The sequence below is a fragment of the Eleutherodactylus coqui genome, chromosome 10, assembly GCF_035609145.1.
Source record: "Eleutherodactylus coqui strain aEleCoq1 chromosome 10, aEleCoq1.hap1, whole genome shotgun sequence".
NCBI lineage: Eukaryota > Metazoa > Chordata > Amphibia > Anura > Eleutherodactylidae > Eleutherodactylus > Eleutherodactylus coqui.
The window spans coordinates 81,138,462-81,162,146 of record NC_089846.1 but is presented as its reverse complement, the minus strand read 5'-3'; the positions used below and the strand labels follow the sequence as shown (position 1 = coordinate 81,162,146).

General features: G+C 43.1%; 1 protein-coding gene across 2 annotated transcripts in view; it reads right to left on the bottom strand.

The window, feature by feature from the left end:
* DIAPH2 (diaphanous related formin 2) overlaps positions 1–23,685 on the bottom strand; it is a 1,247,874-nt gene that overhangs the window by 983,058 nt on the left and 241,131 nt on the right. The window lies entirely within an intron of this gene.

The window sequence follows — 23,685 nt, the reverse complement described above, 5'->3', positions numbered from 1 at the left end:
TCTGTCTGCTGCTCCTCCTTCCTCCCAGCCTCCTCACTCCACTACAATGACACCTGCCCAGGAGCGGGAACACTCCCAGGAACTGTTCTCGGGCCCCTGCTTAGATTGGGCAGCAGCGGTTCCTCTCCCACCAGAGGAGTTTATCGTCACTGATGCCCAACCATTCGAAAGTTCCCGGGGTCCGGGGGAAGAGGCTGGGGACTTCCGCCAACTGTCTCAACAACTTTCTGTGGGTGAGGAGGACGATGACGATCAGACACAGTTGTCTTGCAGTGAGGTAGTAGTAAGGGCAGTAAGTCCGAGGGAGCAGCGCACAGAGGATTCGGAGGAAGAGCAGCAGGACGATGAGGTGACTGGTGTGCAGCGCTTACTCAGGAGGACAGGTCTTCAGAGGGGGAGTCAAGGGCATCAGCAGGGCAGGTTGCAAGAGGCAGTGCGGTGGCCAGGGGTAGAGGCAGGGCCAGACCGAATAATCCACCAACTGTTTCCCAAAGCGCCCCCTCGCGCCATGCCACCCTGCAGAGGCCGAGGTGCTCTAAGGTCTGGCAGTTTTTCACAGAGACGCCTGACGACCGACGAACAGTGGTGTGCAACCTTTGTCGCGCAAAGCTCAGCCGGGGAGCCAACACCAACAGCCTCACCACCACCACCATGCGCAGACATATGATGGCCAAGCACCCCACAAGGTGGGACGAAGGCCGTTCAGCGCCTCCGGTTTGCACCCCTGCCTCTCCCCCTGTGCCCCAACCTGCCACTGAGATGCAACCCCCCTCTCAGGACACAGGCACTACCGTCTCCTGGCCTGCACCCACACCCTCACTTCCGCTGTCCTCGGCCCCATCCAGCAGTGTAGTTCAGCGCACCGTCCAGCCGTCGCTTGCGCAACTGTTGGAGCGCAAGCGCAAGTACGCCGCCACGCACCCGCACGCTCAAACGTTAACCGTCCGCATAGCAAAATTCATCAGCCTTGAGATGCTGCCGTATAGGGTTGTGGAAACGGAGTCCTTCAAAAGTATCATGGAGGCGGCGGCCCCGCGCTACTCAGTTCCCAGTCGCCACTACTTTTCCCGATGTGCCGTCCCAGCCCTGCACGACCACGTCTCCCGCAACATTGTACGCGCCCTCACCAACGCGGTTACTGCCACGGTCCACTTAACAACGGAGACGTGGACAAGCACAGGCGGGCAGGGCCACTACATCTCCCTGACGGCACATTGGGTGAATTTAGTGGAGGCTGGGACAGACTCAGAGCCTGGGACCGCTCACGTCCTACCCACCCCCAGAGTTGCGGGCCCCAGCTCGGTGGTGGTATCTGCGGAGGTGTATGCTTCCTCCACTAAAGCACCCTCCTCCTCCTCCTCTGTCTCGCAATCAAGATGTGTTAGCAGCAGCATGTCGCCAGCAGTCGGTGTCGCGCGGTGTGGCAGCACAGCGGTGGGCAAGCGTCAGCAGGCCGTGCTGAAACTACTCAGCTTAGGCGATAAGAGGCACACGGCCCACGAACTGCTGCAGGGTCTGACACAGCAGACCGACCGCTGGCTTGCGCCGCTGAGCCTCCAACCGGGCATGGTCGTGTGTGACAACGGCCGTAACCTGGTGGCGGCTCTGCAGCTCGGCAGCCTCACGCACGTGCCATGCCTGGCCCACGTCTTTAATTTAGTGGTTCAGCGCTTTCTGAAAAGCTACCCACGCTTGTCAGACCTGCTCGTAAAGGCGCGCCGGCTCTGCGCACATTTCCGCAAGTCCCACACGGACGCTGCCACCCTGCGCACCCTGCAACATCACTTTAAGCTGCCAGTGCACCGACTGCTGTGCGACGGGCCCACACGGTGGAACTCTACGCTCCACATGTTGGCCAGGCTCTATGAAAAGCGTAGAGCTATAGTCGAATACCAACTCCAACATGGGCGGCGCAGTGGGAGTCAGCCTCCTCAATTCCTTTCAGAAGAGTGGGCCTGGTTGGCAGACATCTGCCATGTCCTTGGTAATTTTGAGGAGTCTACCCAGGTGGTGAGCGGCGATGCTACAATCATTAGCGTCACCATTCCTCTGCTATGCATCTTGAGAAATTCCCTGCAAACCATAAAGGCAGCTGCTTTGCGCTCGGAAACGGGGGCGGGGGAAGACAGTATGCCGCTGGATATTCAGGGCACCCTCCTGTCTATTTCTCAGCGCGTACAGGAGGAGGAGGAGGAGGAGCATGAGGAGGATGAGGAGGAGGGGGAAGAGACAGCTTGGCCCGCTGCTGACGGTACACCGGCTGATTGCCTGTCATCCTTTCAGCGTGTATGGCCTGAGGAGGAGGAGGAGGAGGAGGAGGATCCTGAAAGTGATCTTCCTAGTGAAGACAGCCATGTGTTGCGTACAGGTACCCTGGCACACATGGCTGACTTCATGTTAGGATGCCTTTCTCGTGACCCTCGCGTTGCACGCATTCTGGCCACGACGGATTACTGGGTGTACACACTGCTCGATCCACGGTATAAGGAGAACCTGCCCACTCTGATTCCCGAAGAGGAAAGGGGTTCGAGAGTGTTGCTATACCACAGGACCCTTGCGGACAAGCTGATGGTAAAATTCCCAGCCGACAGCGCTAGTGGCAGAAGGCGCAGTACCGAGGGCAAGGTAGCAGGGGATGTGCGTAGATCGAGCAGCATGTACATCCCAGGCAGTGCAACAGTCTTTAAGGGCCTGGCCAGCTTTATGGCTCCCCACCAAGACTGTGTCACCGCTCCCCAGTCAAGGCTGAGTCGGCGGGAGCACTGTAAAAGGATGGTGAGGGAGTACGTAGCCGATCGCACGACCATCCTCGGTGACGCCTCTGCCCCCTACAACTACTGGGTGTCGAAGCTGGACACGTGGCCTGAACTAGCGCTGTATGCCCTGGAGGTGCTTGCTTGTCCTGCGGCTAGCGTCTTGTCGGAGAGGGCGTTTAGTGCGGCTGGGGGAATCATCACAGATAAGCGTAGCCGCTTGTCAACCGACAGTGCCGACAGGCTAACACTCATCAAGATGAACAAAGGCTGGATTTCCCCAGACTTCTGTTCTCCACCAGCGGACAGCAGCGATACGTAAGCAATACGTAGGCTGCACCCGCGGATGGAAGCTACGTTCTCTCTCACCATCCAAAACGGGGACATTTCTGCTTCATCAATCTGTGTCTAATATTCCTCCTCCTCCTCCTGCTCCTCCTCCTGAAACCTCACGTAATCATGCTGAACGGGCAATTTTTCTTAGGGCCACAAGGCTCACTCAAATAATTTTTCTGAACAATTTTTATAAGTTTCAATGCGCTTAAAAGCGTTGGAACTTTAACTTGAACCAATTTTTCGTTACACTGGGCTGCCTCCAGGCCTAGTTACCACTTAAGCCACATTAACCAAAGCGATTCACCTGCCATCTTGGTTGGGCTTGGCCAATTTTTACTGAGGTACATTAGTACTGTTGGTACACCAAATTTTTGGGGCCCTCACCTACAGTGTAATCATAGCAATTTGTATGTTCTTCGCCTGCACTCATGGTACAGAAAGGTGTGTGGGGTTGGCCTACACTTTAGCTACATAAATGTAACTTGGGCCTTGGCTATACTAAGGCTACTGAAATGGAACTAAGACTGCGCTCCCGCTATACTGCTGCTTCGGAATTGTTACTGGGGCCTGTCTTGAGTGCTACTATTGCTGACATGGAACGAAGACTGCGCTCCCGCTATACTGCTGCTTCGGAATTGTTACTGGGGCCTGTCTTGAGTGCTACTATTGCTGACATGGAACGAAGACTACGCTCCCGCTATAATGCTGCTTCGGAATTGTTACTGGGGCCTGTCTTGAGTGCTACTATTGCTGACATGGAACGAAGACTGCGCTCCCGCTATACTGCTGCTTCGGAATTGTTACTGGGGCCTGTCTTGAGTGCTACTATTGCTGACATGGAACGAAGACTGCGCTCCCGCTATAATGCTGCTAGTGATATGTTAGTGGGGCCTGTCCTAATGCTACGGCTGAAATGTTACGAATTCTGGGCTCTGCCTATACCGCTGCTAATGGTATGTCTCTGGGGTGTGGAAACAGAGGCTTCCCAAAGACATGATGGCGACGAGGCCATTTCCCACCAACGCGGTTACTGTTAAGGTGCATATAACCACGGACACGTGGAGAGGACACGTAGTGCCTCAAAAACATCCCCCTCCTCCTCCAACAGGGAAAACATTCTTGGCAAATGCCTTTGCATTGGTTCGTCTGGTGGCAGTCCAAGAATTTCACCTTTACCGACACAACAAGAAAGCCCCCACACCATCCCCCCGCCACGGCCCACTTAATCCTGGCCGCATTCCAAAAACCAACAAAATACAACCGTGCTACTAGGTCCGCAGTCACCACCACATTACCACCAACGCGGTTACTGTTAAGGTGCATATAACCACGGACACGTGTAGAGGACACGTAGTGCCTCAAAAACATCCCCCTCCTCCTCCAACAGGGAAAACATTCTTGGCAAATGCCTTTGCATTGGTTCGTCTGGTGGCAGTCCAAGAATTTCACCTTTACCGACACAACAAGAGAGCCCCCACACCATCCCCCCGCCACGGCCCACTTAATCCTGGCCGCATTCCGAAAACCAACAAAATACAACCGTGCTACTAGGTCCGCAGTCACCACCACATTACCACCAACGCGGTTACTGTTAAGGTACATATTACCAGTCTGACTGGTAATGCAGACACCTTGACAGAATGAATAGTGTGTGGCACATAGGTTCCCCATTGCTATGCCTACGTGTGCAGCTCCTGATGGCGGTGGCACAGGATTCTATTTCTCATTGCTTCTGTACAGCATTGTGGGCTATCGCCCCGCCACTTTTAAAGAGGGTCGCTGCCTAGCCATGCCAACCCTCTGCAGTGTGTGCCTGCGGTTCCTCCTCATGGCAGACGCACTTCTAAATAGACATGAGTGTGGCGTGGCATGAGGGCAGCTGAAGGCTGCACAGGGACACTTTGGTGTGCGCTGTGGGGGGGAGGGGGGGCGGTTGGTCAGCATGTAACCCAGGAGAAGTGGCAGCGGAGTGTCATCCAGGCAGTGATTGTGCTTTGTTGTAGCTAGTGTGGTGCTTAGCAAAGGTATGCCATGCTAATGAGGGCTTTTCAGAAGTAAAAGTTGTTGGGAGGGGGGGGGGCACTCTTGCCGGTATTGTGGCTTAATAGTGGGACCTGTGAACTTGAGATGCAGCCCAACATGTAGCCCCTCGCCTGCCCTATCCGTTTCTGTGTCATTCCCATCACTTTCTTGAATTGCCCAGATTTTCACACATGAAAACCTTAGCGAGCATCGGCGAAATACAAAAATGCTCTGGTCGCCCATTGACTTCAATGGGGTTCGTTGTTCGAAACGAACCCTCGAACATCGCGGGAAGTTCGTTCCGAATAACGAACACCCGAGCATTTTGGTGTTCGCTCATCTCTACCTCCATACAATATAATATGTTTGTTGACAGGCTTGCTTGTTTTTTTTAATAAGAACTGCAGAATTCAGAATGCATGGATCAGTACAGGATAAGTAATGTATGTACACAGTGACTCCACCAGCAGAATAGTGAGTACAGCTCTGCAGTATAATACAGCATGTAACTCAGGAGCAGTACAGGATAAGTAATGTATGTACACAGTGACTCCACCAGCAGAATAGTGAGTGCAGCTCTGGAGTATAATACAGGATGTAACTCAGGATCAGTACAGGATAAGTAATGTATGTACACAGTGATTCCACCAGCAGAATAGTGAGTGCAGCTCTGGAGTATAATACACGATGTAACTCAGGATCAGTACAGGATAAATAATGTATGTACACAGTGACTCCACCAGCAGAATAGTGAGTGCAGCTCTGGAGTATAATACAGGATGTAACTCAGGAGCAGTACAGGATAAGTAATATATGTACACAGTGACTCAACCAGCAGAATAGTGAGTGCAGCTCTGGAGTATAATACACCATGTAACTCAGGATCAGTACAGGATAAGTAATGTATGTACACAGTGACTCCACCAGCAGAATAGTGAGTGCAGCACTGGAGTATAATATAGGATGTAACTCAGGATCAGTACAGGATAAGTAATGTATGTACACAGTGACTCCACCAGCAGAATAGTGAGTGCAGCTCTGGTGTATAATACCGGATGTAACTCAGGATCAGTACAGGATAAGTAATGTATGTACACAGTGACTCCACCAGCAGAATAGTGAGTGCAGCTCTGGTGTATAATACCGGATGTAACTCAGGATCAGTACAGGATAAGTAATGTATGTACACAGTGACTCCACCAGCAGAATAGTGAGTGCAGCTCTGGTGTATAATACCGGATGTAACTCAGGATCAGTAGAGGATAAGTAATGTATGTACACAGTGACTCCACCAGCAGAATAGTGAGTGCAGCTCTGGTGTATAATACCGGATGTAACTCAGGATCAGTACAGGATAAGTAATGTATGTACACAGTGACTCCACCAGCAGAATAGTGAGTGCAGCTCTGGTGTATAATACCGGATGTAACTCAGGATCAGTACAGGATAAGTAATGTATGTACACACTGACTCCACCAGCAGAATAGTGAGTGCAGCTCTGGAATATAAGACAGGATGTAGCTCAATAATTAATTTGGCGAATTCTAGTGGACATCTGACAGTCACCTTTGATCGCTTTAGCTGAAGATGATGTCATTACATGCAGTCAGAACTTTGTTGTATATAGTTATATTGTTAATTAAAATTGCCCTGTTTTTCCTGCACGCCGACTGCGAGAACGAGCTCTATAGATTGTAATAAACCTCAGAATTAGTGAAATCTCAGAGGAATGCCCCGCGGCTGCAGCTGTTTACCTTCTATATATTATTTTCTCACTGAACTTCATTTAAAGGCAAAATCTCAACAGGTCTCTGAAGCATTTTAATTGATAAAATTATATCATCTGGAGCCTCGCAGTCTGGAGACGTCTCTGATGAGTTCTTTGAAAGCTTCCCCTCCGTCCATTTGAAGCTGCGATTAACTCTTATGACTGCAGTCAATACCGGATCAATGCGATTTATCAAACTAGTGTGATACACTGGGGGCTGAAGGGAGTGAATGAGGGGGCAAAAGGTGGAAGGGGTGAAAGTTATTGTATAAGAAAAGAAGGAGGGCGAAAAATGTCATAGAAAATGAGAGGGGTACGTTAGAAAACAAACCATTGGTGGAGGTTCATGGACTCAACAGTGTTGTAGTGAGAGGGAGAAACTCTGCGGAGAGGTCCACCTCTAGGGGCTTATCAGTGAGGGTACATGCCAGAGACCCCATCAGCACCCCCACAGACAGTCTTAGGATGGGAGATGGATGAGGTGTGCTGGTAATGCTGCTATTCATACATCTGTAACTTTAATAGGACTTCAAGCAGGAAACGGGGATTCATTTAAATCCAGAGAGCAATTCATCATCTTGTGTATTAGGAAACATAACTGCATTAAAGCTGCTCCGAATATTAAGGCAGAAATGTGCCTCCCATTTACCTTCGCTTCATTCTCCTTACCTTGTATGAACCGGGACATTTCACATGCTGAACAGCAACAGAGTCCTTTATCCACCCACCTACCCATCCATCCATCCATCCAATATCATCCATTTGATTTCCATCTCGCTCATCTTCATCCATTCATCTCTCATATCTCTCTACCTATCCATCCGATCTATCTGTCCATATAGCCATCTCATATCTATCCATTACCCATGTCATATCAACCCAAGGGTACCCCTACTATGAGGCAGCATCACAGAGGGGTGGCGCTAGAGGCTGGTATTTAGTTGATTTTTATTCTTGCAAATGAATGTCAGACCTTTAATACAAGTCTTTGTAAAGACATCGTCTGACCATGATTTGCAGGAATGTTGCCATCCAATAGGTGGCGCTGCGGAGGCATTATTCCATCTTCCTTATTTGCATATATTTCCCAGAGGAGCATGCATGGCCTTATAAGTCTTCTCACTCACAGTCTAGGCATCTCCTTAAGGAAAAATTTATACCCTTCCCAACTGTTAAATGTTCGATTGATGGTGTTGGGTTGCTGCTGGTTGTAGGTCCACTGAGGGGAACACTATTAACACTGGGGCCACTAAGGGGGTCACTGTTAGTACTGGGGGCACTTACTCTGTCGCTTCAGACAAGTCTTAATAGTTCAAATAGATGTTGGGCATCTTGCATATAAAATTAGTGTTTTTTTTTGCGGGAAGGGACGGGTGTCACACTTTGCTTCAGGCAGCAGAAAAGTGACACCCCTGTATCTATCCATCTCATATCTGTCATATGTATCTCGTATCCATCACTACATCTCTCTCTCCATCTCTGCTATCTATGGAGCTCTCTCCTATTTCTCTTTTCCCTTTATATCTCTCTCATCTCTCTCCTATTCTCTCATATATCTATCTTATCTAATGTCCATTCACTAGCTCTCATATATCATCCTCTATCTCTGTGCTGTAATGAGCTCTGTTATGGTTCCTATAGTTATGTAATTTGGATGGCAGAAGGGTGACCTCTACTGGCTGGCATACATTACTGCAGTTTATGTATTTCTCTATGGAGTGTTATATGCGACTAGCAATTGGCTGCAGAGATCAGGTGGGAGATCTGGAAAACTTGAGATCATAGAGAGCTGCAAGCTGGAGAGCAGGTCCAGTGGGACTGAACCTGAGGGTGCATTCACATGGGTGAGAAAATCATGCGAGTTTTGTGCATTGCGAGACACACAAAAGTACAACTATTGGTAATGGGTGTATGTTAACGGACAATTTTTCTCTTGCAGCGATGCTGCGAGATAGAAACATCCTAGCATGTTCTATTTTCATGCAAGTCTCGCATGAGGATAAAATATGCAGATGTGTGGTCTCCTGCACATCGCACAACACAAGGAGGGAGTGCGTGTGCTGTGCAATGTGATTTGCGCCCAAGAATCTTGGGCATGACTCACTATTGCTCATGTGAATGCACTCTTAAGAGAGAATGCATGGACAGGAGAGAGAGCTGCCAAAGGAGTGAGGAGTCGGTTGGGGAGTCATGGAGGTAGTGTCCTGGAGAATCAGTGCCTGCTAGAGGGCCAGTTGCACAAGAAAGAAGACAGCCATTGTTTTAGAAGTGAAGCTCCACAATACACCAGAACCAATGTTGCTAAAACACAAAGCTGCAGGAACTACAGCTAGAGAGACTGCTACAAAAGATTCACATCATCCTGCAGATATTAAAAGACACGTCACCTACATTATGGTACCGAACACACTGGAGATATGTAAGTGAGGTTGGTCCTCAGGAAAAGGCCCAACATGTGCACACGGGTAGTGACTTAAATGCAGGCCTCCCAGTTATAATACACGACAGTAGAGGCACAGTTTTCCACCAGTTGCAGACACGTTATTGGACATTTGCATTACTTTTGGACAGTGTTTAGGCGACTGCCATTGCTGGGTTGAGGTGTTGAGTGGTCCTACCATGTGTTCTGAAGTGAAGTGTGTTGCAGTTTTTTGTGCTTTATAACAGAATGCTACCATCCCCCACTCACGATAGAGTTAAGCAGACTCTTAGTTGGAGTCAGTTAGGTTGTCTATTGTTTCTGAATATCTGTATATTACTTATCTATTACCAGAAGCTTCTATGGCAACTTAATCTCCAAGTTTAGTTGTTAAAGGAAAAAATATATATATTTGTGCAAGCCTGGTGTCCACATTGTATCGATACCTGTGTCACCTGCCCCTACCATGAGACGCCGCCACTGGTGTCCACATCGTTCCGATTCAAGTGTCACCTGCCCCTACCGCAACACCTACCCTCGACTGGTGTCTGCATCGTACCAATTCATGTGTCGCCCGCCCCTACCGCAACCCCTCCCCCCGACTGGTGTCCGATTCTTACCGATTCATGTGTCGCCTGCCACTACCACGACCGCCCCGACTGGTGTTCGCATCGTACCAATTCATGTGTCGCCTGCCACTACCACGACTCCCCCCCATCCCCGACCGGTGTCCACATTGTACTGATTTGTGTGTCGCCTGCCCCTACCATGCCCCCTCTGGACTGGTGTCTGCATCATACCGATTCCTGTGTTGCCTGCCCCTACCGTGACCACTCTCCCCCCCCCCCCCGACTGGTGTCTGCATCAAACTGATTTCTGTGTCGCCTGCCTATTCCGCGATGCAGATTACAGATTATCACTCAGCTGTGTGATACGTGACAGCACGGTTCTACACATGACATATCTATTCCTACACACAATATCCATGTGTTCCAGGTTTTACCAATTTGCATCTGATTTGTCATAAAACAACAAACTCAGGAAAATAATTCCTTGCCAAGCTGATTTACATATTAATTGTAAAATATAGAAATCCCAGCCCGGCTACATTTCAATTTCTTAAATATCACCGTTTTAATAACTGCATCTGAATAATTACCAGCTTTCTGTGTTTTACTGGGAAATGCAATGAATTATTACCAGGCTTTGAAAAAACAATCAAGCAAATACAGGATGAAATAAACAGTAACGGTGATAAAATACGGCTTATTACAACTGCACAGCCTGCCCCCTGCTGGCCAGGAAGTTGATCAGCAGAGAATTTATGATCTCCAGGTTTTATTCTCTTTCTATGATGATGTGTTTCTGCATCGGGGCGGGATGTTCTCAGTTCAAGACTACAACTTCAGCCAAAGTCCTACATAAATACCACTTGTGTTCTTATAACTACAATAACATTTCCTTGCAATATTATATATTTCATTATTTGTACCGTGCTAACATATTCTGTAGCGCCGCATAGATAATGCAATGACATCTGTCTTTCTCTCAAATGCGGTGCGGCATCTACTTGGGATCTCTTGGGGGCGCTCAGCCACTAGGGACAACCTCATTGTACTTTTTTTTTTTAGTTGGGGGGATTATAGTATGGTATGCAAGCTCTTTAGATACAGCTCCACATTGCTATCGTAATAACTGACCTATTAAGCATTGGTCAGCAAGTGGGGGTTTAAAGGACTCACCCCAAGGGGATAATATTGCCATAGAGATGTATAGGAGAGATGCACCTAAAATTGCTACAAAATCATAACAAGGGGCAAAATTTGACACAATGGAACTGAGCATGCGCACTTGAATCTATCTGAATGGATGATGACTTGAGATAACAAGAGGCAATTTAAGCTGCATAGTGAGCTGTGCTCGTGCCACAGGAGAGTTTGAGAGAGCTGCGGCTTAAAATACCAGGAAGCAGAATAGAGAGAAGCTGCAACAGTCCTGGACCTGGGAGGGAGGGCCTATTAGCAACAAGGAGTCAGAATGAGAACACTGTAGAGGAGATCAGGTCGATAGAAGCTGCAACTCTCATGCATTGAACTGTAAGTGAGGCCGGTCTCAGTAAAGATGCTAGGTGTGCACATCGATAGGGACAGGAAATAATTTCCCAGAAGGCCTGCAATGTTTTCTGCTTGCATTTGGAGAAAGAAACTGAATTGTAAGGGACATTGCTCACGCGTCTGAGAGTCATTCGCACTAGTGGAGGAAAGTCAAAATGTCTAATTTTGGGACTGAGCTATTTGACAGGGGAAATAGAAAGTAACCTCAGAGGTGGAGTGTTGACCCCCAAAGAGAAGCTTTGAATTATGTTCTGTAATCTGTATTTCCATGAGACTGTATTGATATTGGCAAAGAGTTATAGATATCGCTCAGAAGGTATTACTATGTTTTAGTTAACAGTAGATTGTTTCTGCTCGGTACTCTACAATTGTTCAGTTGTATTCCTGTGTTCTCAAATAACTATAGTATACTTTAGTTACTCCATCTGCTGCATCGTATCCTGAGCCTTGCATCACCTTGACCTGCGACAGGGGCCCATTTATTGTCCCTGTAAATACGATTAAGTAAGATTTATATTACGCTGCATCTCCAGTGCAGGCAACTATTTGATCCAGACTGTCCTTGCCTTTCAGTAACAGGAAGTACCTACCTGACATCTATCATTGTCTGCCGTATTAGCTCTAAGAAGGTGTTTTTTTTTTTGTCACCCAGTGGTCCTCCCTCTCCTACTCTCAGCTATTAATGGCAGCCAATTACAATGAGGTACCTTCCTCCGTCCATTGCTGCTACTGGACAGATACTTGCTTGATTGTTTTTAAAAGCTATAGAGGCTTTTGGGGGTATGTTTTTACTTAAATGCATACATTTTTAGCTGAAAATGATTTTTGTAATAGGGTTTTATTAAAAATATTGCACTATTTGGTTTCTGCAGCTTCTATGTATCACAGTATAAAACAAGCAACAGAATGCTGTTTACTAGCAAATCTGTTAGGGAGCTCGTCTGGTGGCTCAGTCTTCAGCCCCGCTCTGACCTCTCCTGAGTGATCCTCTAAGATGATTTATGACCAAGTCAATATTTATCTTTAGATGCTCTAATGTTGCCCTGATGCTGACCCTAACACCAGGCACCACTGTTCCTGAATATCCCTAAATATATCTCTCTGGAAACCGTACTATATTTTAAACACTGACTGACAAATAATAGGAGGGCACTAAGACCTACGAAGAAGACAAGCAAACTGAGCAGAGCTGAACTAAGAAGGCCAGATGCGAACAATTAAAAGGCAAACAACCACTACTAGGCTAAGAAGTGAGGACTGTAATAGAAATAACCACAGGAAAACACTACACTGACAGGAAAAACAAGACTGGGAACAAGATACTAGAAGCACAGAAAGAATACTGGATTTAAATGCACATACTCTGCACTATAACCAGCAACACACCATAGAAACTAGAAATATTTAAAAAGAAGCTAACCAATCAGGAATTCCTCTCCAAAAGAGGCTGTACTGCAGCAGTGCGTTCAGCTGGCCCACTCTAATGGATTAGCTGTGAGATAGTTACATAGTAACAGACCCAACAAGAAGACGGGAGATAGCGAAGCAGCTGGTAAATTCTTGTTGATTTTAACTTGGAGTTAGTAGCTAACTTCTCCCCTTTCAAGGCTTTAAAAAAAAAAATCAACAAAGCGGCACCCTGTGGTACCTATTACTGCACACAAAGGCTGGACAAGGGATTTATAAAATAAGTTAGCATAGATGCAGGTTTTATTCCCACTTCTGGAATAACTGCACCTCAATACTCACTTGTTCTGAGATGGTTACTTGGGCCATCGGCAATATACAATGTCAATCTACACTATTACCATAAACCTGGAGCTCAACTCTCCTTACATGAATATGTGGCCACCAATGTGTCGTCAGAAGACAATGACCTTCAAGGATCTGAACTTTTTTCTCTGTAACATTTTCTCACAGTCAAAACAATTTCTGCCTTCCGTATTTTCCTGGTAAATGTCACAGCTCGGTTATTACAGGACGGTGACGTTGGCCGGAGAACATTTGTTCTAGTGGGAAAATTACATGATTGAGTGCTGCAGCTTAAATATAAAAGATCGAGAGCTAAACAGAGTCCTGTCTGGTCCTTTCCACGGCCAAGTATCATCGATGTGTACTTAAGGAGGAGAGCAACAAGTTGTACCTATTAAAGGGAAACGTCAATAGATGAACTATTGTGCAAATCAAGTTCTAATTGTAGAAGTCAGCGGTCTCCTTATACCTGCTGGTCGATCTGCAGGCATCATGTTATGGAGCCCGAGGAGCCGAGTCGACTGATATATAGATTTGTGGGGAAAGATTCGACTTAACTGGCAATTTATTCATTTATTCTTGCTCACTCTGGGTTTAGGAATGGGCGTGCTTATCAGTGATTGACAGCGATCTTTGTATATACACACATGCAAGGAAGAACCACCCACTGGACTCCTAAGCCCAGAGCAAGCAGGAATTAAATGAATTAATTGCTAGTTAACCCCGTAGTGACAGCCTCATAGTGCTTTTACGTCCTGGCTGGCTAACTGAGCTTTAATCCTAGAGGGCATAAAAACATGCATCCTCCGAGGTATAAAGCTCCAAGGGCTGTGGACCTGACAGCTCCATGCTTTCAGTTCCAGGAGGTAGCAGACAACCAATAGATAGTGCTGATCGCAATAAAGTAAATAAAAAGTTTTAAGAAGTTAGTTTCAGCTCCACTTACGGATCGCATCCATACTCGCCCCCGTCCTCCGCAATGTCCTCCGATGAACTGGTCAGGAATGGACCACCCGGCGTCTTCTGCGTATGCGTACCAAAGAAAATTGGCGTCGTATGCGCAGAAGAGAAGATCAGCGCGGGACATTTGAAATAACCTGGGAACCAGGAGATGTCACCAAGGACCGTGGTGATCGGTCCCGGGTCCATGATCGCCACTGTCCAATGGAGAGTGTCAATCACAGAAAAGCTTAAAAAAGTAAAATAAAGTTAAAGTTTCACCTCCCCTCATGAATCGGATTCATGAGGGGAGGTGAAAATACGCACCCCCATGCTCTGCGATGTACCGGGCTTCCAGGACCTGAGGTTCCCTTCTACATCATACATTGGGCGCTTGCACAGAGGGGCTTGTGCCCGGGGAAATTTAAAATCCCTCTGTTCCTGGCTACCATGTGTAGCCGGGAGCAGAGTGAAGTCACCGGGGACAGCTGTATGCGGTTCCTGGTGATGTAATTACTGATATCCAATGGATAACAGTGATCATTTAAAGTTAAAAAAAAAGTTTAAAAAAGTGTAAAAAAAAAAAAAAAGTTTTTGTGAGGGAGGATGAAATTACGTAACTAAGGCCCCCAGATTTATCCATGGACCTTACCATGGCTTCTGCGCACGCACCCGTCGCCATAATGACGGATGCATGCGCAAAAGCCGTGAATTGCCGGGTAATTTAAAATCTTCCTGCTTCTTACTACCAAATGTAGCTGAAAGCGTGCAGATTTCACGTGTGTGGTTATTGGTCATGTTTTGCCGCTATCCAATGGATAACGGCGATCATGTAAAAGTTTTTTAAAAAGTTTAAATTTCACCTCTCGTCATGGATCCGATCCATGTTGTTTGTTCCTTAAAATGTTAATAAGCAATGATAAATTTGTACGTTTCCTAAATCGTTAAAAAAATGAACGTTTTTCAAATGTGCGCCCAGAATAAAGTGAACAGATGGAAATATATATCTTATCAACAATTCATACAGTATGTTTGCACATATTTCAGATAATACAGTTGAAAATGTGAAAAATTAATATATTTTTTAAATGTTCCCAATTTTGGCACTTTTAATAAATATACACAAATTGTTCTTCATTTAGGTGGTAAAAATAGACAATGTCAGAATCACTTGGATATACAAAACCTTTACAGAGTTATTCTATGTAAGGCTTGGTCACTAAGGGGTTAAACTTAGAGATGAGCGAATCTACTCGTTTCCAGTAATTACTCGATCGAGCACCGCGATTTTCGAGTACTTCAGTACTCGGGTGAAAAGTTTGGGGGGGCGCCGGGGGGGGCGGGGGGAGGCGTGGCGGCGCGGGGGTAGCAGCGGGGAACAGGGGGGAGCCCTCTCTCTCTCCCTCTCCCCCCCCCCCACTCCCCGCTGCAACCCCCACTCACCCACGGCGCCTCCCGAATCTTTTCGCCCGAGTACGGAAGTACTCGAAAATCGCAGTGCTCATGCGAAAAAGGGGCGTGGCCGAGTAGGCTCGCTCATCTCTAGTTAAACTGAATCTTTTTCCACAAACTTCCACATCAATCTATTCAGCTCCTCCAGCTCTATAGTCTGCTGTCTGCATGATTACATTTTTAACACCATTTTCCACATCCCCATATATCTTATATATATATATATCTCACAGTATATATTATCAGTCAATGGCTGATATTGTTGTCGCTCACCTGCTTCTGTGGTTAGGGTTGGACGCCACCAGCTATGACATACTGCACCTCTGGGCTCACACAAGCTATCGCCCCATTTATTAAATGGCTAGTGCATGCTAATTAATCTAGTCCACCAAGCTATATTAGACATGCTCGCCTTATGGAGGATGCCTAGGCAATTTGGTCTCATACTGCCAGCTGTGACTAAGTCCCTGTTAGTGCACATCCAGGTCCTGATCCTTACCTGACCATTCTGACTTCTGTGCTCCCTGACCTCATCTCTGTATTCTGAACCTTGCTATTGCTTGCAGCCTGGTCCTTGTTTCCGCACCTGTACCACCAGCATGGACTATAGCCTCCATATCAGCAAGACTCCTGTTCAGACCTTCAGGCTCTGCATCTCTGCCCAGTACAGCTTCAGCAGCCGCACTACCAGGACTGTCTGTGCAAATAACGGCTTGGAGACCCTACAGCAAAGACCATAGCCTGCGTGGAGGGGTCAAGGGTGAAAACTGGGGTTCCCCAGATGCTGCCTCTCCAGGTAGCCCAAAGTCAAACTGGTGTGTGGCAAGATGAATTCACATCCACCTGCTTGACGGAAACTTTTAATCACTTTCAGCTTTCTTTGTGTATACTGGGGGCAGTCAACAGTCATTGCATCCTCATGAAAGAATAGAAGGAACACCTCTATTATCAGAAGGGAATAAACTGTAACAATTATTATAAAGTTGGAAGCAGATAACACAGGAGAGCACTACTGAAAGTAGATGAAGAGTACAATGTATCTCCTCCTCCCTCTTCCCTCTCATGGCACAGTAACCTCTGCATGCCCAGAGTATGCCCACAACACTTCCCCATACATGTCAAATTTTCTGACTCCTGTATAAATCAAATACTCTATAAAACTGTTGTTTTAATGGATAGAAAATACAATAAAAATAAGGTCATTCACTCCCTTTAAAAAGGTCAAATGAGACTAAAAAAAATCACTACTTTCCTCCAAAAAAGGATCCACTTTTGCCCACGTGTTGTTTGTGGCATTGTAGCTCAGCTACTGCATGGAGTATACCGGCGTTGTATCTGGAAGCAAGTAGGCATGTTTTCTGATTTCATACTACAACGGTTCCTTGAGAACAGTTATGAAGGCAGATATAAAGTACTTCAAAAGATACACGCTAATTACAGAGATATTTCAGATATTAAAAACCGGCAAGTATATGGCTGCATTTAGGTGTGCTGCTCGCCAGGGCAAAGAATGTCAAGTTGGAAATAAGTTCTTGTCTGAAAAGTAACGTAAATGTAATATTTTTCCTTGTGGAGAGAATCATCATGGTGCAAGAAGTCTTAGAGGCCAGGCAATGCTCCCTGGGAACAAGCTATGCAAATGGGCGATGGAGTAATCCTTCACAGCACTACCCATTGGAAGGTAGTTACCCTATGAGTCAATATCTGACCTTATAACAGGCCTTGCAACATAGTCGGAGATGTAAGCTAAACCAGAATATCCATGGACATACATCCGTTGAAGGGTTCTTGGCCTGATCACCGTAGGGTTCTCTTGGGGTGGGTGAGAAGCCATTAATGTGAGTGGGAAAATGTTGCTGCTTGTAGAGTGCACCATAGGAGAAAGCACCATGAGGTTACAGGCCATAGAGGACTCACACTGATGCCATCTCACTTAGCCAAGGAGCACACCAAAACAGCTGTCTGTACATGGATATTCTGGCTTGGTTTACTGTACAGTCACGTTACAAGTGCTGTTAATTCATAGGGAAGCTACTGTATGTTCCTATAGGTGGCGCTGCGGAGGATTATTGACCTCTAAGGGGAATAAACTACACAAATGATGATGACTGCTAGTGATCATATATAACAAAGGGCTTCATAATTCTATTCACTTGACACATTGCACAAACTGATTTCTTATCCCTTTTCTTTTGTTTTTTGTTGAACAGTAAAAAAAAATTGATGTTGGAGGCGTGATTGCGCTTAACTGCTGCATTTTTCTTTCAAATCCACAATTTTTATAAATTGACACAAGACAAATCTCTTCTTTTCCCTGCTTCTCTGTGTGAAAAAGTTCCCCGGCTGTAATACATATTCATCTTATTTAACTGCATCTAGTTTTCTGGGAATGGAGAAAACAGTCAAAATTTAAGGAGGAATGAAAGGTGGAAAAGTAAACAATATTTTTACTACAGTTGTGTGTCCTGCACGGTACACTTACTTATTGTATGTTAAGATTTCACATTTTGAGTAACATCTAAAGACCCATTCACATCTGTATTGGAAGTTTTGCTTGGAGCTTCTGGTGCAGATCCGTCAGAAAATCCAGGAGAAAATAAAGCAGCTGTGCAATTCTGTTTTATAAACTGCTAGTTGCAATGCCAGACCTGGATGTACCCCATTACAATCAATGGGGTGCATTTGTTGCCAGCATGTGTCAGATCCAGCATTTATGGATAACATTGCCCTATATACAAGAATATAACTACTATAATACTGCTCCCTATGTACAAGAATATAACTACTATAATACTGCCCCTATGTACAAGAATACAACTACTATAATACTGCATCCTATGTACAAGAATAAAACTACTATAATACTGCACCCTATGTACAAGAATATAACTACTATAATACTGCCCCTATGTACAAGAATATAACTACTATAATACTGCCCCCTATGTACAAGAATATAACTACTATAATAGTGCCTCCTATGTACAAGAATATAACTACTATAATACTGCCCCCTATGTACAAGAATATAACTACTATAATACTGCCTCCTATGTACAAGAATATAACTACTATAATACTGCCTCCTGTGTACAAGAATATAAACTACTATAATACTGCCCCCTATGTACAAGAATATAACCACTATAATACTGCTCCTATGTATAAGAATATAACTACTATACTACTGCTCCCTATATACAAGAATATAACTACTATAATACTGCCCCCTGTGTACAAGAATATAACTACTATAATACTGCTCCTATGTAGAAGAATATAACTACTATAATACTGCTCCTATGTAGAAGAATATAAGTACTATAATACTGCCCCCTATGTACAAGAATATAACTACTATAATACTACTCCTTTGTACAAGAATATATCTACTATAAAACTGCTCCTATGTACAGAATATAACTACTATTATATGCCCCCTATGTACAAGAATATAACTACTATAATTCTGCCTCCTATCTACAAGAATATAACTACTATAATACTGCCCCCTATGTACAAGAATACAACAACTATACTACTGCCTCCTATGTACAAGAATATAAGTACTATAATACTGCCCTCTATGTACAAATATATAACTACTATAACACTGCCCCCTATGTACAAGAATATCACTACTATACTACTGCCTCCTATGTACAGGAATATAACTACTATAATACTGCTCCTCTATGTACAACAAAATAACTACTATAATACTGCCCCCTATGTACAAGAATATAACTACTATAATACTGTCTCTATGTACAAGAATATAACTACTATAATACTGCCTCCTATGTACAAGAATATGACTACTATAATACTGCCTCCTATGTACAAGAATATAACTACTATAATACTGCACCCTATGTACAAGAATATAACTACTATAATACTGTCCCTATGCACAAGAACAAAACTACTATAATACTGCCCTCCTATGTACAAGAATATAACTACTATAATACTGGCCGCATGTACAAGAATATAACTACTATAATACTGTCCCTATGTACAAGAATATAAATACTATATTACTGCTCCTATGTACAAGATTATAACTACTATAATACTGCCCCCTATGTACAAGAATATAACTACTATAATACTGCTCCCTATGTACAAGAATATAACTACTATAATACTGCCCCTATGTACAAGAATACAACTACTATAATATTGCATCCTATGTACAAGAATAAAACTACTATAATACTGCACCCTATGTACAAGAATATAACTACTATAATACTGCCCCTATGTACAAGAATATAACTACTATAATACTGCCCCCTATGTACAAGAATATAACTACTATAATACTGCCTCCTATGTACAAGAATATAACTACTATAATACTGCCTCCTGTGTACAAGAATATAATTACTATAATACTGCCCCCTATGTACAAGAATATAACCACTATAATACTGCTCCTATGTATAAGAATATAACTACTATACTACTGCTCCCTATATACAAGAATATAACTACTATAATACTGCCCCCTGTGTACAAGAATATAACTACTATAATACTGCTCCTATGTAGAAGAATATAACTACTATAATACTGCTCCTATGTAGAAGAATATAAGTACTATAATACTGCCCCCTATGTACAAGAATATAACTACTATAATACTACTCCTTTGTACAAGAATATATCTACTATAAAACTGCTCCTATGTACAGAATATAACTACTATTATATGCCCCCTATGTACAAGAATATAACTACTATAATTCTGCCTCCTATCTACAAGAATATAACTACTATAATACTGCCCCCTATGAACAAGAATACAACAACTATACTACTGCCTCCTATGTACAAGAATATAAGTACTATAATACTGCCCTCTATGTACAAATATATAACTACTATAACACTGCCCCCTATGTACAAGAATATCACTACTATACTACTGCCTCCTATGTACAGGAATATAACTACTATAATACTGCTCCTCTATGTACAACAAAATAACTACTATAATACTGCCCCCTATGTACAAGAATATAACTACTATAATACTGTCTCTATGTACAAGAATATAACTACTATAATACTGCCTCCTATGTACAAGAATATGACTACTATAATACTGCCTCCTATGTACAAGAATATAACTACTATAATACTGCACCCTATGTACAAGAATATAACTACTATAATACTGTCCCTATGCACAAGAACATAACTACTATAATACTGCCTCCTATGTACAAGAATATAACTACTATAATACTGCCCTCCTATGTACAAGAATATAACTACTATAATACTGGCCGCATGTACAAGAATATAACTACTATAATACTGTCCCTATGTACAAGAATATAAATACTATATTACTGCTCCTATGTACAAGATTATAACTACTATAATACTGCCCCCTATGTACAAGAATATAACTACTATAATACTGCCCCCTATGTACAAGAATATAACTACTATTATAATACTGCCTTCCTATGTACAGGAATATAAGTACTATAATACTGCCCCCTATGTACAAGAATATAACCACTATAATACTGCTCCCTAAATACAAGAATATAACTATTAAAATACTGGCCGCATGTACAAGAATATAACTAGTATAATACTGCCCCCTATGTACAAGAATATAACTACTATAATACTGGCCGCATGTACAAGAATATAACTACTATAATACTGCCTCCTATGTACAAGAATATAACTACTATAATACTGCTCCTATGTACAAGTATATAACTACTATAATACTGCCCTCTATGTTCAAGAATATAACTACTATACTACTGCCTCCTATGTACAAGAATATAACCACTATAATACTGCTCCCTAAATACAAGAATATAACTATTAAAATACTGGCCGCATGTACAAGAATATAACTAGTATAATACTGCCCCCTATGTACAAGAATATAACTACTATAATACTGGCCGCATGTACAGGAATATAACTACTATAATACTGCTCCCTATGTACAAGAATATAACTACTATAACACTGCTCCTATGTACAAGTATATAACTACTATAATACTGCCCTCTATGTTCAAGAATATAACTACTATACTACTGCCTCCTATGTACAAGAATATAACTACTATAATACTGCTCCCCTATGTACAACAAAATAACTACTATAATACTGCCCCTATGTACAAGAATATGACTACTATAATACTGCCTCCTATGTACAAGAATATAACTACTATAATACTGCCCCCTATGTACAAGAATATAACTACTATAATACTGGCCGCATGTACAAGAATATAAATACTATAATACTGCCTCCTATGTACAAGAATATAACTACTATAATACTGCCCTCCTATGTACAGGAATATAACTACTATAATACTGCTTCCTATGTACAAGAATATAACTACTATAATACTGCTCCTATGTACAAGTATATAACTACTATAATACTGCCCCCTATGTACAAGAATATAACTACTATAATACTGCCCCCTATGTGCAAGAATATAACTACTATAATACTGCTCCCTATGTACAAGAATATAACTACTATAATACTGCCCCCTATGTACAAGAATATAACTACTATAATACTGCCTCCTATGTACAAGAATATAACTACTATAATACTGCCCTCCTATGTAAAGGAATATAACTACTATAATACTGCTCCCTATATACAAGAATATAACTACTATAATACTGCCTTCCTATGTACAGGAATATAAGTACTATGATACTGCCCCCCTATGTACAATAATAAACCCACTATAACACTGCTCCCTAAATACAAGAATATAACTATTATAATACTGGCCGCATGTACAAGAATATAACTACTATAATACTGCCCCCTATGTACAAGAATATAACTACTATAATACTGGCCGCATGTACAAGAATATGACTAGTATAATACTGCCCCCATGTACAAGAAGATAACTACCATAATACTGCCTCCTATGTACAAGAATATAACTACTATAATATTGCCCTCCTATGTACAAGAATATAACTACTATAAAAGTGCCCCCTATGTACAAGAATATAACTACTAAAATACTGCCCCCTATGTACAAGAATATAACTACTATTATAATACTGCCTTCCTATGTACAAGAATATAACTAGTATGATACTGCCCCCTATGTACAAGAATATAACTACTATAATACTGCCCCCTATGTACAAGAATATAATTACTATAATACTGATCCTATGTGCAAGAATATAACTACTATAATACCGCCTCCTATGTACAAGAATATAACTACTATAATACTCCCTCCTATGTACAAGAATATAACTAGTATGATACTGCCTCCTATGTACATGAATATAACTACTATAATAATGCCTCCTATGTACAAGAATATAACTACTATAATACTGCCCCCTATGTACAAGAATATAATTACTATAATACTGATCCTATGTACAAGAACATAACTACTATAATACTGCCTCCTATGTACAAGAATATAACTACTATAATACTGTCCCTATGTACAAGAATATAACTACTATAATATTACCCCCTATATACAAGATTATAACTACTATAATACTGCCCTCCTATGTACAAGAATATAACTACTATAATACTGGCCGCATGTACAAGAATATAACTACTATAATACTGTCCCTATGTACAAGAATATAAATACTATATTACTGCTCCTATGTACAAGATTATAACTACTATAATACTGCCCCCTATGTACAAGAATATAACTACTATAATACTGCCCCCTATGTACAAGAATATAACTACTATTATAATACTGCCTTCCTATGTACAGGAATATAAGTACTATAATACTGCCCCCTATGTACAAGAATATAACCACTATAATACTGCTCCCTAAATACAAGAATATAACTATTAAAATACTGGCCGCATGTACAAGAATATAACTAGTATAATACTGCCCCCTATGTACAAGAATATAACTACTATAATACTGGCCGCATGTACAAGAATATAACTACTATAATACTGCCTCCTATGTACAAGAATATAACTACTATAATACTGCTCCTATGTACAAGTATATAACTACTATAATACTGCCCTCTATGTTCAAGAATATAACTACTATACTACTGCCTCCTATGTACAAGAATATAACCACTATAA